This window comes from Sminthopsis crassicaudata, chromosome 5, assembly GCF_048593235.1.
Source record: "Sminthopsis crassicaudata isolate SCR6 chromosome 5, ASM4859323v1, whole genome shotgun sequence".
In the NCBI taxonomy this organism is placed as follows: Eukaryota; Metazoa; Chordata; class Mammalia; order Dasyuromorphia; family Dasyuridae; genus Sminthopsis; species Sminthopsis crassicaudata.
Window position 1 is genome coordinate 284,307,136 of NC_133621.1, and position 15,998 is coordinate 284,323,133.

The 15,998-nt window shown below is 33.4% G+C and overlaps 1 long non-coding RNA gene across 1 annotated transcript in view; it reads left to right on the plus strand.

Annotated features, from left to right (window-relative positions):
- The first annotated feature begins 2,816 nt into the window (after window positions 1-2,816).
- LOC141544785 (uncharacterized) overlaps window positions 2,817-15,998 on the plus strand; it is a 178,793-nt gene continuing 165,611 nt past the window's right edge. Inside the window, exon 1 of the long non-coding RNA XR_012482800.1 lies at window positions 2,817-2,992. This is a non-coding gene — a long non-coding RNA (uncharacterized LOC141544785). The remainder of the gene's footprint in view (window positions 2,993-15,998) is intronic.

The window sequence follows — 15,998 nt, forward strand, 5'->3', positions numbered from 1 at the left end:
ACTGATGAAGTCATTTAATGTCTAGATTCCCATTGCTTCATCTATAAAATTTAAGGGGTCAGACAAGATCCCTTCTAAGGTCTGTTTCAGTTTTAAATCTATTCCTAGATTCAATTAAGATGGGAAATTCACTTATTCTCAGTAGACCTCAGTTTCCTTATCTATTAAATGGGCAAATCACTTAAATTTCACTAAACCTCAGTTTCCCTGTCTATAGAGTGAGGAATAAGACTAGATAGCTTCCAGGACCCTTTCACTCGTAGATCAATAGTTCTATTATCATAAGTAAAGTTTAGAGAAATAGGATGCTAGGAAATATCCCGATGCTTCAAGCTCCTCCCACCCCTTTTCTTTAGCAAAATATGAACAATCTATTTGTCTCAAAGCAACAACTCATTTGCTCCTAATTACAGAAAATGAGCTCTTAAACACAAACACACACACACACATATCACACATACAACACAGTGCTATTTCTGTTTATATTATTTTAATTACCAAAGAGCCAATGCCTCTATTTCAAAAGGCAGGCAGAATATTTAAATCCCTAAATTGTCTTGACTACATTCAAAGAGTCACTGGGCTGTAAAATACTCTCTTTTCAAATCCTCTTGTTTTAGACTATTAGCTAGAGCAGAGATCCATAATGATTTGCCCTTTTCTGATACCAAGCAAAAAGAAGTATTTCATTATCAGTCTAGTGTGAGGAGCAGAAAAAGAAAATCACCTTTTCATCAGTCTTGTGACAAATATTCTATTTGATTTTTTTTCATACTTCTTTCCAATCTCAGGCAAAAGCCTACTTTTATTGAAAAAAATGGTTTGTCATCTTTTCTTCCTGGAATAATTGCATGCATGCATTTTTTGTTGTTCTAAGATGACATATCATGTTCACAGCAAAAATTCGATATGGAAGTCAAGAACATAGCCTGAGTTTTCAAGTTAGACAAAAATTGAAGCAGGTCTCTTATGATTTCTCTTGCTTCCTGTAAAATGGCACCCAAGAAGATTACTGGTGTCATTGGAGTGAATGTGCTAGAAATTCATGTACTCCTATGCAATGGAATCTTGTTCTGGTTTCATCCTAGGTAAGACACAGCTATTTATAGTTACAGAATATTGCATCTCATATCCCTTTGGTTTTGCAAGCATAAATCTCTTAGAATCTCAATCTGAGCATACTTAATATCTCCATTTTACAGATGAGGAGACCAAAAATTAAAATGGATAAGTCAATCGCAAATATCGTTATCCCCATTTTTTGAGAAAGCTGAGGGTCAGTATCACTTGCAAATACTATATTATACCCTATTTTATGTAGAAAGGCATTGAGGCTCAGAAAAGTTAATTAACTTCCATATTTTTGTTTGAATTTTATGAACTAAGGAAATGTGACTCAGAGAATTTAGTTAAATGACTTACAAGTATTTTTAGACTTATTTTCACATGAGGAAAATATGAATCAGAGAAACTGAAGGCAATCATATCACTAAGATAGAAAATGATAGAGCAGGGATGAATTGGGGAGAGAGCTCACATAGTACTTACTCTAGGCCCTACAATCTTCTGACTAAAGATATAGGAAATTTGAATGGTCTGGAAATTCCAAGAACTGGGGTATTTTAGAACTGGAAAAAACTTTAGAGGCCATCTCCTCCAACTTTCACATCTTAGAGATGAGGGATAAATTGCCTAAAGTTATACAGGTACTAATTACAGAGTTGTAATTTGAACCTAGTTCAAATTGAACCTATGACTAATTTTAGTGTCTGTTTCAGTGGATTAGAATGGATGATTTTCTTTGGGTTTCTTGTTATAGATCTGAAAAGACTTGAGCGACTGACTATTCATTTTATCTTTTGGGAACAATGGAGGAGAGGATATGACATAATATTGTGTAATCTTTTTAAAAAATATAAATATAAAAATAAAAAATTAATTAGTCAGTTAAAATGAAAATAGCAATTTTTCTTTTCTTTTGTAATTGTTAAGTTGTTTTCAGTCATGTCCAACTCTTCATGATTTCAGTTGGGATCCTCCTGCCAAAGATATTTGAGTGATTTGCCATTTTCTTTTCCAATTCATTTTATACCTGAGGAAATTGAGGCAAGCAGGGTTAAGTGACTAATCACTAGTATTTTTGTAATATCTAAAAACTCACAAGCATTTTACCAATATTTTTAGCATCACAACCACCTTGGGAGGTTGATGCTATTATTATTCTCATTTTACAAATGAGGAAATTAAGGTAGAGAGAGATTAAATGACTTGTTCAGGTTCATAAATCTAGTGTGTGTCTGAAACAGTATTTGAATTCAGGGCTTTGTTATTCTTAGCTGCATCATATATTTCTTAAAGAGAAAAATGCTTCAAATTACGTGTTTAATGTGTATTGGATTATTTGCCATAGAGGGGAGGGGATGGGGGGAAAGAGGGAAAAATTTTGAGATGCAAGATTTTGCAAGGGTGAATGTTGAAAATGATTTATATTTTGAAAATAAAAAGCTTTAACAATAAAAAAGTAAAAAACAAAAGAAAAATGTTTCAGGTTCCTAAAAGTAATATTAAAATGAACTCAGGATTTAAGATAAACAAGTGGAGAAGATAATGACAACAACTTTCTTCTTTTTTAAAAACCATATTAGCAGAAAAAAGTGTCAAAGGAGAGATAAGATCTTTTCTTGGGGTGGATGAAATGATGACAACTGAGAACAGAGAGAAGACTGAGCTGCCCAGTCTTGATTTCTTGGTTTCTGTTTTCTCTGCAAAGGCCAATGACTTTTACACTTGGAAATGATGAATGATGATACCCAAGAAAAGTAATGAAATAAAAAAGCCAGCACCCAGCTGTCTTAGAGGAATTCAAGTGCCCCAGGCCCAAATGAACTTTATTCTCTGGGCCTGAAAGAACTGGAAGATACAGTTGCTGAGCTATCAGATCTGAAAACTCAAAGATCAGAAGGCTTCTTCTGTGGAAGCAGAAAGCCCATAGGTATGGAACATCTTAATTATTTTCAGACATTTTTCAATATATTGAGCAGTTTTGTTGATTTTCACCCTTTTCTTCTTTTTCATTATCAAAATAATATTGGAATGACTCTCTGGGAGGGAGAATTTTTTTTATGATGTAAAACCAAAATATTTTAATAGAAAAAAATTTAAAGAAAGACTATGGGAAATGGGAGTTATTCTGAAGAACCAGAGAAGAGTGTCATCATGTGAAAGAAAGAAAGAAAGAAAGAAAGAAAGAAAGAAAGAAAGAAAGAAAGAAAGAAAGAAAGAAAGAAAGAAAGAAAGAAAGAAAGAAAGAAAGAAAGAAAGAAAGAAAGAAAGGAAGGAAGGAAGGAAGGAAGGAAGGAAGGAAGGAAGGAAGAGAGAGAGAGAGAGAGAGAGAGAAAGAGAGAGAGAGAGAGAGAGAGAGAAAGAAAGAAAGAAAGAAAGAAAGAAAGAAAGAAAGAAAGAAAGAAAGAAAGAAAGAAAGAAAGAAAGAAAGAAAGAAAGAAAGAAAGAAAGAAAGAAAGAAAGAAAGAAAGAAAGAAAGAAAGAAAGAAAGAAAGAAAGAAAACAATGCAAACCACAAGTTTGAGTTTGATTCTTTGGAAAAATTCTATACTAGCTCATTAAAACAATGGTTGATAAACATATAGAAAGGAATTCATGACTGAAAAAAAAATTCAAAATAACTTCACCAAAAACATGTCACAGACTAACCTCATTCTCAATTTGGATAGGATTTCAATCGATGGAAGAATGATGAGGATAGACTTTATCTTGACTTTAGCCAAATTTTTAATCTAATCCATACTAAACTCTACTGGCTTCCTATTACTCCCAATGATTAAAGGTAAATTTTCATTTAGTTTATAAATTCCCTCCTAACCTGGCTTAGACCTATCTTTTCACTTTTACCCAGCTCCATGACATTTTTGACCCATTGACACTTCCCTATTTGCTTTCAACTCCTGCCTTCCTTCAAGTTTCAACTCCAAGTCCTATCTTCTACGAGAAGCCTTTCCTAGCTGATAAACTTGATGCTTTTTCTCCAATATTATCTACAATGTGATATGTGTACATGTATAATATATAGATATGTATGAGTATGTATATACATATATGTATGTATGCATACATATTTGTATGTATGCAAGTATAGTCATATAAACCATATAGTAATTATACTATATTATATAATATAATATTAAACATTATATAACGACACATAAAACAACATATAATCATATAAATATAGAATAACATTGGTTATAAAATAATATGTTAAATGCATAAAGATTAATTGTGTAAATAGTATTATATAAATATCAATTGTTATAAAATTATTGTCAATATAAATATTTATATATAAATAATTTAAGCAATTTATAATATGATGATAATATATATTATTATTTTACATAGTTCTTAGTAAGTTATTTTTCCTATTAGACTATGAGTTTCTTGAGAGGAAGGACTGGTGTTTTGCCTTTCTTTGTATCCTCAACATTTAGCAGTATATCTGGTCCATAGTGGCCACTTAACAAATACCTGTTTCTTGACTACTATTCTTGTGGAGAGTATAGGAGATGTATAGCTTAGATCGTCACAAAATGATTCCTTTCTTCATGCAGGCAGGCAGGCAGGCTTTGGAACTGATTGTAGTAAGAAGTGACTGGGAGTTACTGCCTGAAGATCAGCCTACCTCAGTATAAAGAAACTCATAGTTAGGTTAAACAATTTTCTGTGGCCTTTCATGAGACAAAGAAAAATATAAAATGACTTTTAGATTTTTGTGGCTCCATTATCACCTAGTGATAATAAAAGTGTAGAGAAAAATTAGGCAAAAAGGAGTCAAGAATCAACGTTTGTAAATTGTACCGTTTATTATACTTAATTAACCCCAAAATTTATTAAACCACTCTTGTGTACTGAGCACTATACTAGACATTGGGGAATAAAAAATAAACTTTGAATTTTGTTGACCCCAGGGACTCCCAGATGAGAGAGAGACAGATAGACAGACACAGAGACACAGTAAACAGAGAGAAATAACAGAAAGAGTTGTAGACTGTAGATTGTAGAAAGAGTTGATAATCTGTATTATTAGAGATAGTTTCCATGTCAGAATTTTTCAGAACTGTTGACGTCACAGGGCTAGAATAGCAACAGAGCTATGTATGATTTGTTTCATATATATATATATATATATATATATATATATATATATATATATATATATATATATATATATATACACATATACCCATATACATATGTGTATATACATGCACAATATGTACCTATACAAGTATATGTGTGAATGTGTTACATATATGAATATATATGACCATATAAATTTATGTCAGTGTAAATGTACACATATGTGGATATGTAGTAAACAGTAGATGTGTATTATACCTGTGTATAATACATATATCCCCCCAAATTACAGAATTCAGATTTTAAAGAGCCTCAGTATCCATAGAGTCTAATCCACCCCCAAAAGAATTTCTGCTGGCATGTACTATATATAAAGACTTCACCAGATAGTACAGAAATCCATACTGATCTTAAGCTACAATTTATACTAATAGATGTGTTATTTCCAGAATGGTGTCTAAAGAGCTTCAGAAGTTAGAACTTCAAAGGCATCACAATTCCCTACATCTGCATGATTAAAAATAGGAAGACTAAATTAAAATTTCCTTCCTGAGACAGTATTGGCTGTCTGACCTGAGAGGGCATAAAGTAGGATTATGTGTTAAGGTTGACTATTTATTAGATGCTTTCACTCACATAGTATTGAATAGTATGACATTAAGTATAGGACATGGTTATTTTCATAGCCATGAAAGTGAGGTTAATCTATGGCTAGCCCACATGGAGAGGAGTGGTACTGAATTTGGAATTCAATGACCTGAGTTCAAATTCTAACTTTATCTGGGTAAGGTCCTTTATCTCTCTCACCCTCAGTTTGCCCATGTATAAAAAAAAAGAGTGTTAGATATCACTGATCTTTAAGCTTCCTTTCCATTCTAAATGCATGAACTTGGGACAAAGTGAATTGTGAAGTCCCCCTCACACCAGCTCTATTTGTGGAACTCTGAGGATTTTTCTTTTTTTTTTTTTTTTGGTTTAGTCATTTTCAGTGATGTGCAAGTGTTTTGTGAGTCCATTTGAGGTTTTCTTGGCAAAGATATTAGAATGTTTTACCCTTTCTTTTTCCATCTTATTTTACCCATGAGCAAACTGAGGCAAAAGGATTAAATGTCCTGCCCAGGGTCACACACCTATCTGTCAGACAGCATCTGAGGCTATTTTAAAACTCAGGTTTTCCTGACTTCAGATCTGACACTATCCACTGTCCATCACTGAATGCCAAACCCTTTTGCTAAACATACAGGTAATAACTTTATAGGTCTCTCTCCCTTTCTCTATTAGATAAAGAGACATTGCCACATGTTACCAGGAATGATTTGTGTTTGAAACTTGACAGAAAAGACATTGTCCTTAAAATGCTTAACCAGAAAAGGAAGTGGACTGGTCCAATCCAACAAACATTTATTAAGTGTTCTACCAAATGCATAATATCTCAACTATTAAGGAGCTTATATTTTTTGTTGGTTGGATGTGTAAAGAGATAAATAAATCAAATATAGCTAGTGTAGTGAGATGAGAGTAGCAATTTTATTTATTTAATATTTCCCCAGTGATATTCAAAACAAGTTTTTTACATTTATTTTTTAAAAAGTTTTGAGTTCTAAGTTCTCTCCCTTAAACCCAATTAAGAAATCACATGTGAAGTTAGCAAAACATTTCCATAAAAGTCAAGATGTGAAAGAAAATATAGATCTTCCACCGTAATGAAAATAAAAACCCTAAAACCCTCAAGAAAAATTACGTGAGAGAGACAGACAGACAGAAAGAGAGATAGAGAGAAAGAAAGAAAATGAATATAGAATGCTTTGATCTGTATTCAGATTTGATCAGTTCCTTTTCTGGGTATGGATTCGATTTTTCATCATAAGTTAAGTCCTTCGGAGTAGTTGTGGATAATTGTACTACTGAGAAGAGCAAAGTTATTTATATCTGGTCATCTCAGAACATTGCTATTATTTGTATATAGTATATTTCACTTTGTTCATGGAGGACTTTCCAGGTTTTTGAACAGTGTGATGTTAATGAGAATATAATCACTAAAATATTCATATATAGGGTGGGAAATGACATTCCATTTCTTCTGTGTGTTTGCATTTGTATATCCATGTGTATCCACTTACTCTTTCATGCAAAACTATAATTGTACTTTCTAGTTCATTTCCAGATATTGTCTCTGAGTTGTGATTTTCTGAATGGGCTGGGCTGAACTTGGGGATCTTAGATCTGGAAGACACCCCCATTGGGTTTCTGACCCAATTGGAACCTACTGGCTTTCCTCTAGCCATGGACAAATAGAATGTGAGACAATATTAGCCTTGAGATTTCATATTGGAGTCCTGAGAACTTTTGATAAGAGGAGTTGAAGAGTTATGTCATTATAACTTTTTAATGCTTTACACTAACTTTCTTTTTCACCAAGAAGCTTTTTTTTTCCCACTGAATCTCTTTTGATCCTTCCCTTCTGGTATCCCCTGTAGAACTCTATCAGATAAAACCAATACAAAGTGGATTTGATTTGGAGGTTTTTTTTAAAAAAGCTCATAACACTGAAACAGTTGTGCTTTCCAAATGTAACCTTCTGACATTGTGGAATGAGGCAGACTCAATCTCAAAGAACAGTGATAAAGCAATCATAGAGTCACAGCTTCTTAGACCTGGGAAGAATCCCAGAAATCTGACAACATTAGAATGTCTGGGGGCTTAGAAACAATAGCTGGTAAATTGACCAAGACTTCCAAGTTGCCAAAATAATCTTTGCAAATCCAAGGCATTTCTTCTGTTCTTTAAGAAACTCATAGAATCTGAGAGCTAGAGGGAATTTAGAGGTCACCGAATTCAACCTGCTTTGTGATTGATGAATCTACATTCAACCACACCGGATACTTTCTGCTCTCTTCCTCTTTGAAAAATAGATCATTAATTCAAACAGTGAATTTTGAAGCTGGAAAAGGAAAGTGAATAAACTGGTTGCCAGGGCCAAAAAATACTCTCAAGTAAAAACAATAGAATTAAGCTCCTTGTGGGCAGGAACATTTTCTTTTTGGACTTTGTAGCCCCAGGCTGTGTATTGGTTGTGGTTGTTCATTTGTTTATGATTTTTTTGTGCTCTCGTTTGGGGATCTCTTGGCAAAGATACTGAAATATTTTGCCATTTTCTTCTCCAGCTCAGTTTACAGATGAGGAAACTGAGGCAAACGGGTTAAGTGACTTAACCAGGGTCACACAGTTAGTGGCTGAGTACAGATTTGAACTCAGGTCTTCTGAATTCCAAGCTCAGTGTTCTGTCTATTGCACCTCATAGCAATCCTGCAGGGTATATAGGAGATGAAACTTAATGAATATCACTTGAAGAGCTAGGAGCCCTAAAATTCACAAGTTTGCCACTCAGTCACTTCTAATCAATCAAACAAAAAACAAACAAAACAAAATAATAATAAAAAAAACCCTCCTTTTCATACCTTTTTCTGATCCTCCCAGCCCCAGCCCCTTTCCTCTTCAGTCAGGGACTTCACTTCACTTTGTACTCATGCAAACAGGGACCAAATTCAGTCCTGAAAGACTTGACCACCTAAAAGAAAAGTCCCATAATGACAAAAACTAACAGTTTGAAGGAAAACAAAACAAAACATCTTTCTTGACTCAAATGATCTCTTTTTAGTGCAAAGGGGAAAAAAAAATCTAGTCTTCAAAGGAATGAGTTTAAAGTAGGTGTTAGCACTTCATACAGAAGAACTAGTGACCTGAAATGAAATAGCATTTAATTAGTTGACATCCTTTAGAATACAAGATCCATGAGGGCAGGTGTTGCTTTTACCTTTCTTTGTATTCTCAGTCTCTGGTATAGTGCCTGGCACATATATAGTAAGTGCTTAATAAATGCTTATGCATTAATTGAAATCAATGTATTCACTTCAAATATAGGGAAGAGGATAAAAAAAAAAAACAAGAACAACAACAACTGGGGACCTGTAGGGGAGGTCTTATTTGTGTGTCTAATGTTAACATTACAAAGAATGTAACAGGGAGCTTTATTGAAGGAGAAAAGAATCTGACCTAGCATTTAAATCCGATTTCTCAGTGGGAGAACATTCTTGGCAACCAAAGGGAGGAAAATATCCAGGCCACATAAATACTTGTTTTGTTATATATAGCACATCATTTTGGCAGATAATCCAGTCCTTGGTTTCTTTAAAAAAATGGTTTTGTTTTGTCAGGTACAATTCAGGGCCCCACAGCAAGATTATTGGATAATTAAACTCCCCCCCCCCCTGCTTATAGCAGTGAGGTGAGGAACTACTTGGTCAGAATACTGTATACATTGCCACACATAGTTTCTGCCCCAGATGTCATTATTTTCCTTTGCACAAAAGAAGTAATAGTTCTCTGGTTGGGAATAAGCATAATCTTATTAAAATGGGCTGCTAGATGGTGTCAGAGTGCATAGATCTCCAATACTGGAATGGAGAACATTGATCTTTCTGAGTTCAAATCTGGCTTCAGACACTTAGTCTCTCTTTTACCATTTGTCTTAATTTCCTCAATTGTAAAATGAGAAGAAAATGGCAAATCATTCCAGTATCTTTGCCAAGAAAACTCCAAATGGGGTCACAAAGAGACATGACTAAAATGATTGGACAACAATGACTTTGCTATTCTCAGCAATACAATGATTCTATAACTATTCTGAAGGACTTACTTATTAACCAACATATATTCTTTAAAATTATTAAAATAGACTTCAATAGAAAAGCTAAACTCCTATGGACTCAGACCACCTTCCAGTACTCTATAACCACATTTGAAACGATTCGGCTATTTTCCTGGTCACATAGGATTTTTCTAAACTTTAATCTATCCTTTCTATGACAATAGATTAATGGAAGTGGGGCCTGTCACCTCGGAAGTCTTCATTATGGCATAAATTTACCAGTCAGCTGTTCTTCCTTAACCCTTTCACACCAGCATCTGATTTTCTTCTGGATGATTGATTTTCCCCTGGATGATTGATTTTCCCAGCAACCCACCATCCTGGTTTGAAAGGAAACATAACCTGAAGCATAAAGATGATCCCAAAATGTGTGATAATTGAGCTACATCCCTGAGACAGATTATAAATTGTGTTGTCTCTTCTAGGCGGTTCAGGTTTTTGTTGTTGTCCTTTACTGTAAATCTCTCTTTTTTCTCTTTACCTTCTCCTTCTCTCTCTCCCCCAGTATGAAAAGCCAGGCCATGCACACTGATTTCCTTATCTAAGGGGACCAGATGTTTACTGAAGGTTGAAACTTCTCTCTCCTTTTCTAAATCAATGTCTGTCATAAGGAGACAGAAATATGTGTATGACTTACATGATTTGTTTTCATAATGATGAATGTTGTTTAGTTAGAAAATTGATTATAAAAATAGAAACTAGGCTCTGAAAGCAATTTAAAGATACGATATCTGTCTGTTGTGATCGTTAAAAGCTAATGAGTATTTTTTTTTTTTGGTTGTAGTTAATCTCACCAAAGTCTAGAAACAATGTTAATGGGGGAAGCTAACATTTTCAGGGTGAGCAGCTTTTTGCAGTGTTGTATCAAATGATAAAGTTACTCTTCTTAATCTAGTCTTCAAATGGTAGGGAGTAAAGGAAAACTATATGCTTTTAGGGCAATCTTATATGAAATCAGCTAGAATGAAAGAAGATTAGATCTGGCCAAAAGGGTCTCAGAACCTCTCTGGGTCAATTTCCAGAGAGAGAAACTGATGCCCATAAAGCTCAGTGTCTTTCACAAAATAATAAGGGACGGAGGCAGGATTTGAATCCAAGACTTCTGATTCCAAAGCCAGTGCTTTATGTCTTTCTACTGCCACCTCTTTATTTCACAAATTTGCAATATGGCCTTTAAAAAGGTTTAAGAAACATAAATTAATCATTTTATTAATAACACCCAGTATTTTAATAAAAGGATGGTCATTTGACCATCTTTCTCTTAGATCAGAGACAATCATGGTTGATGGTCTGTTCAACCAGTTATATATCCCCATTGGAAGAAGAGGTTCTAATCATTTCTTCCCCCACCAACCAACTTTGATTGGTTAACAATTAATGAAAGAATGAGTATTACAAAGAAAGGCTGAATCTGAACTTTGATTATGTCATTTACTTCCAAATTATCCCCAGCCCTGGGCAATTTATTCAAAGAATTTATCCCCAACCAAACCTGAGTAAGAATAAAACGGCTTCCCTACCTGGGTGGGGTTTGAACAAGAAAATCCAATATCATTATCAATAGTATTCTTCAAGAGACTGGAATTTTAAAATCAGAACTTTAGAGAAAAGGAGGGCAACTATGGATCAATAATTAATCAATGATGATTAATAATCATAATTCTCACCAGAGCAGTGAGGAGGTTGCTTTTTAAAGGGATCAAAGCTTGACTTGATATCTGTGCCTTGATGTGATTGATTTATAATTATTTGTCAAGATCTAATGAATACATGATTTAGCCCTCCCATCCCTTCCTTGCACAATAAAGGCATTATGGTTAATTCTATTCCCCCTCTATTTCAGAGATGTGAAAATGTATGTATGTATATACAAAAACACACACACACACACACACATATATATAAAGAGAGAGAGAAAGAGATATCAAATACATACATTTTCACATGCACACACACATAAATATATATATATATATATATATATATATATATATATATATATATATATATATATATATATATATATATATATATATATATATATATGTATATATATGACTTCAGCTAGAATCCAGAAACATTTCTTAAGCAATATAGATGTGTAAAGCAATAGAGATTCAATGAAGATAATATCAGGTCTGCTCTCTTGGAGATTATAACATAATGATGTATTGTGGAGTTTTTAATATATTGGAGTATGGAAGAATGGTACTGATTACAGCTCAGATAAATATGGTGGAGTGCAGGAAGGCCAAAGGAGACCCAAAGAGTTGTGAGATATTTGAGGAAGGGAATTCTTTCATTTTGTTATAGATGGGAAGCAAGGTCAGCATCTGAGTTTAGACCTTGCAAGAATTCAGTTCATGTCAGTAAACAATAATGTTAAGTTTGTTATTTTAGTTTTTCCTTTTTTTGTTATTTTGTTATTCTTAACCTGGCAAACTTTAAAAAACAGAATCATTCACTTAACAAGAGCAAAAAAAGAGAGAGAGAATTAGACTTGAAACCCAAAGTTCTATTACATACAGCTTGTATTTTTAAAAATACATAATGAGTTCAACATGTTCATTTCAAAATTGGGTTGCTTCTCTCCCTCTCCCTCTGAACTTCCTTTATTTTCTTCTGTGCCTTTCTCTCTCCTTACCAAACTCCAACTTTGGATTAATTCTCATTTCTCTCCTTTATTGTTATTGTTCAATTGTTTTTTAATTATTTGTCAAAGTATAATGAAAATATAATTTAGCCCTCCCATTCCTTCCTTGCACAATGAAGACATTACAGTTAATTTTTCTCCCCTCCATTCTATTGGAGAGATGTGAAAATATATGTATTCCATATCCATTGGGGATTTTCTTGGCAGATACTGGAATGGTTGTCCATTTCTTTCCCCAGTTCATTTTACAGATGAGAAAACTGAGGCAAACAAGATTAAATGACTTGCCTTGGATCACACAGCAGCTAAATATCTGAGACTGGATTCAAACTCAGATCTTCTGACTTTACAACCAGTGTGTCCACTATGTGTTCTAGCTGCCTCTTTCTCTTATGTTTTGGTGCAATTTATCTAAGATAAAATTCACAAAACCATGCTGGTTCAATTCAGTACAATTAAGTTATCTATATAACATTATTTAATAAGATAGCTCAGTGACATAGTAGATAGAATGCAGAATTCAGCTCTGGAAATAGAAAGCTCTGAGTTCAAATCCTGTCTTAGACATTTATATAACTCTTGACAACTTTCTTAAATTGTCTGTCTTGGTTTCCTCATCTTCAAAACAGAGAAAATGATAGTTCCCACCTCACAGGATTGTTTTATTCACCAAATGAAATAGCATGTGTTGAGCGATTTGAAAAATTTTAAGTGTTCTATGAAAGTATTATTGTTGTTATTTTTGTTGCGGTTGTTACCTAAGCCCTCACTGAAGAAAGCAAATCCTTCTATAATTCTCCAATTGATTCTATATCCCATTCACCACAGTGGCTGTTAGAAACTTCATCCCTTCCTAAGCCTCCAAAAGATTCTCACCCTGCCCATTCTCAGCTGAGGACCCCTGACTTTACCAAAAAATTGAGGTCAGTGAACTATAATTCTTTCCATTCTCATCTCTCTCTCAGATGACAATCCCCCATCATCTCCTCTGATGATAAATCCCTTCTTTCCAAATCCAGCCTCTCTCTTTTTGTGCTTTATCCCATTCTTTCACATCTCTTATGATAAACTGCCTCCATATCATCCCCATTCTTTCCCTAATCTCCGATTCTTCCTATCTACTTAGCTCCTTTGCTGCCTATAAACACAGTCAGCTGTGTCTCTCCCATCTTTAAAAAATCTCTCTCTTGATTCAACCATCACTGATAGTATATCTCCTCTCTCCTTCTTAGTGAAAATTCTTGAGGAAACAATTTCTTTTTCTTCTCTCTTCACAGTATAGCTTCCAAACTTATTCAGCTGGAAACTGACCTCTCCAAAGATACCAATTATCTCTTAGTTGCCAAATCAGTTTTTTTTCCTTCCATTTTTGTCCTTCTCCATCACTCCAAGGCCTTTGACACTCATGGTTTTCTTCTCCTGGAATGTTCTTTCATCTGGGTTTCCACAATACTGATTTCTTTTAGTTTTAGTTATATCCTTTTGACTGTTCTTTATTATTCTCTTTTATTAGATCTTTATCTTCATCAGCTCTGTTAACCAAAGGTGTCCCCCCAAGGCATTATCCTGACTCTGGTTCTTTTATCTTCCATATATTTTTATTTTATAATCTCATCATTTTCCCCCCAGAGATAGTTTAAATTATAATCTCTATGAAAATGACTTCCAGATGTATATAACAAGCCCTGCTTCCTTTCTTAGATCTATTATTGCATCTCCAACTGCCTATGGATATTTCACTGAGATGTTCTACCTGAACCTTAAACTCACCATGGCTAAAACTAATCTTTCCTTCCTTTCCCCTCCCCACCCAGCCAATCTAACTTTTCCTAACTTTCTTATTTTTACTGAGGCTCTACCATTTTCCCACTCAATCAAGCTCAAAACTTTAGCACCATCTTCTATTCTTCTTTCACAATCATCCCATATAGTCAATTAGTTGATACAACTCCTTCTCAAAATGGGAAAAAAAACAAACCCTTCACAAAATGGAAAGTAGTAGCATTTCTACCTTTCTATCTTCCCACTAAATCCCCACATCACTCCTCAAGCTACCTCCCCCCACAAACACACATACTCTATGAACTAGCTATACCTATCTATTTGCTATTTTTCACTAAAACTCCCCAATTCCTGCCTCTATTCCCTTGTATTGACACCATGTAATCATGGATTACAGCTGGATGTAATTAGGATCTCTCCCTCCTCAACTTCACTTCTTATAATTCCTGGCTTCCTTCAAGACTTAGGTCAAATGTGACTTTATATAGATTTTTTTTTTCTTTTCCCTACAGGTACTAAGGATTATTTTTCATCTATTCTATATATTTTTTCTGAAATTAGTTTTTATTTATTTCATTAAACATTTCCCAATTGCATATTAAATTGAACATTGCATATTAAATTGAACATTCATTTTTTAAAAATTTTGAGTTCAAAATTCTTTCCTCTTCATCTTGAGTAGGTAATCAATTATATATGTGAAGTCTCTACATGCTTCTTTGATATAAATATATTTTATATAAATAATTAAAAAATTATTTAGATATTCTCTCCCTTATGGGAATGTAATCTCCAGGAGGGCAGCAGCAGAGTTGCCTGTCATAATAGTACTGAATAAATGCTTGCCTTTGATTGATTAATATGCTTTTCCTTTTTTTCCTCCTTTTTTATATCTCAATCATTAGCTCCCTATGCAACTTGTATTAATTAAAAATATAAAATAAAGAAGAAAGGAAATAATAATTAAAATAAGGAATCGATCAATAAATAAATTCTGTTGTAACAAATACATATAAATGAACAAAACAAATACATATAAATGAACAAAACAAATACACACATTGCCAAAAATATTTATCTCATTCTGCCTTTTTGACAGAAGTTATATAGCTTTCCTTATCACTGGTCCTTTAGAGTAGTGAGTGTTCATTCTTAAATTTGTAAATATTTCAAAAGTTATTTTTCTTTACCAAGTTGTGTCTGTATAAATCTTTCTCCTAGCTGTGCTTACTTTGTTCTAAATAGCTTTGGATAATTCTTCTGGAGTTTCTCTAACTTCATTCCCGTTGTTATTTGCTTTAACACAATATTTATTCCTTTGCATTTATATTCTATAATATATCCAGCCATTGCCAATTGATGGTCATTGTCTTATTTTATAATTATCTACTACTACAAAAAGAGCTTCTACAAATATTATTCTACATTTGGTTCCTTTTTCATTGTTTGTCTTGAAATTTAATATCTTTTGCCATTATTTTTCTAACTTTATAAAATGAAATATTGATAGTTTGTATGGCAATGAATAAGCAAATTAATTTATCAGTATTATAATGTTTTATTGTATTAGAATGGCCCAACCATGAGCAATAAATATCTTTTTAATTATTTAGTTCCAGTTTTACTTTAATTTAGTTCCTAGATATGTTTTGCTCATTTGATCTTTAAATGTTTTATATCTTTTATCATTTTGAATAGAAT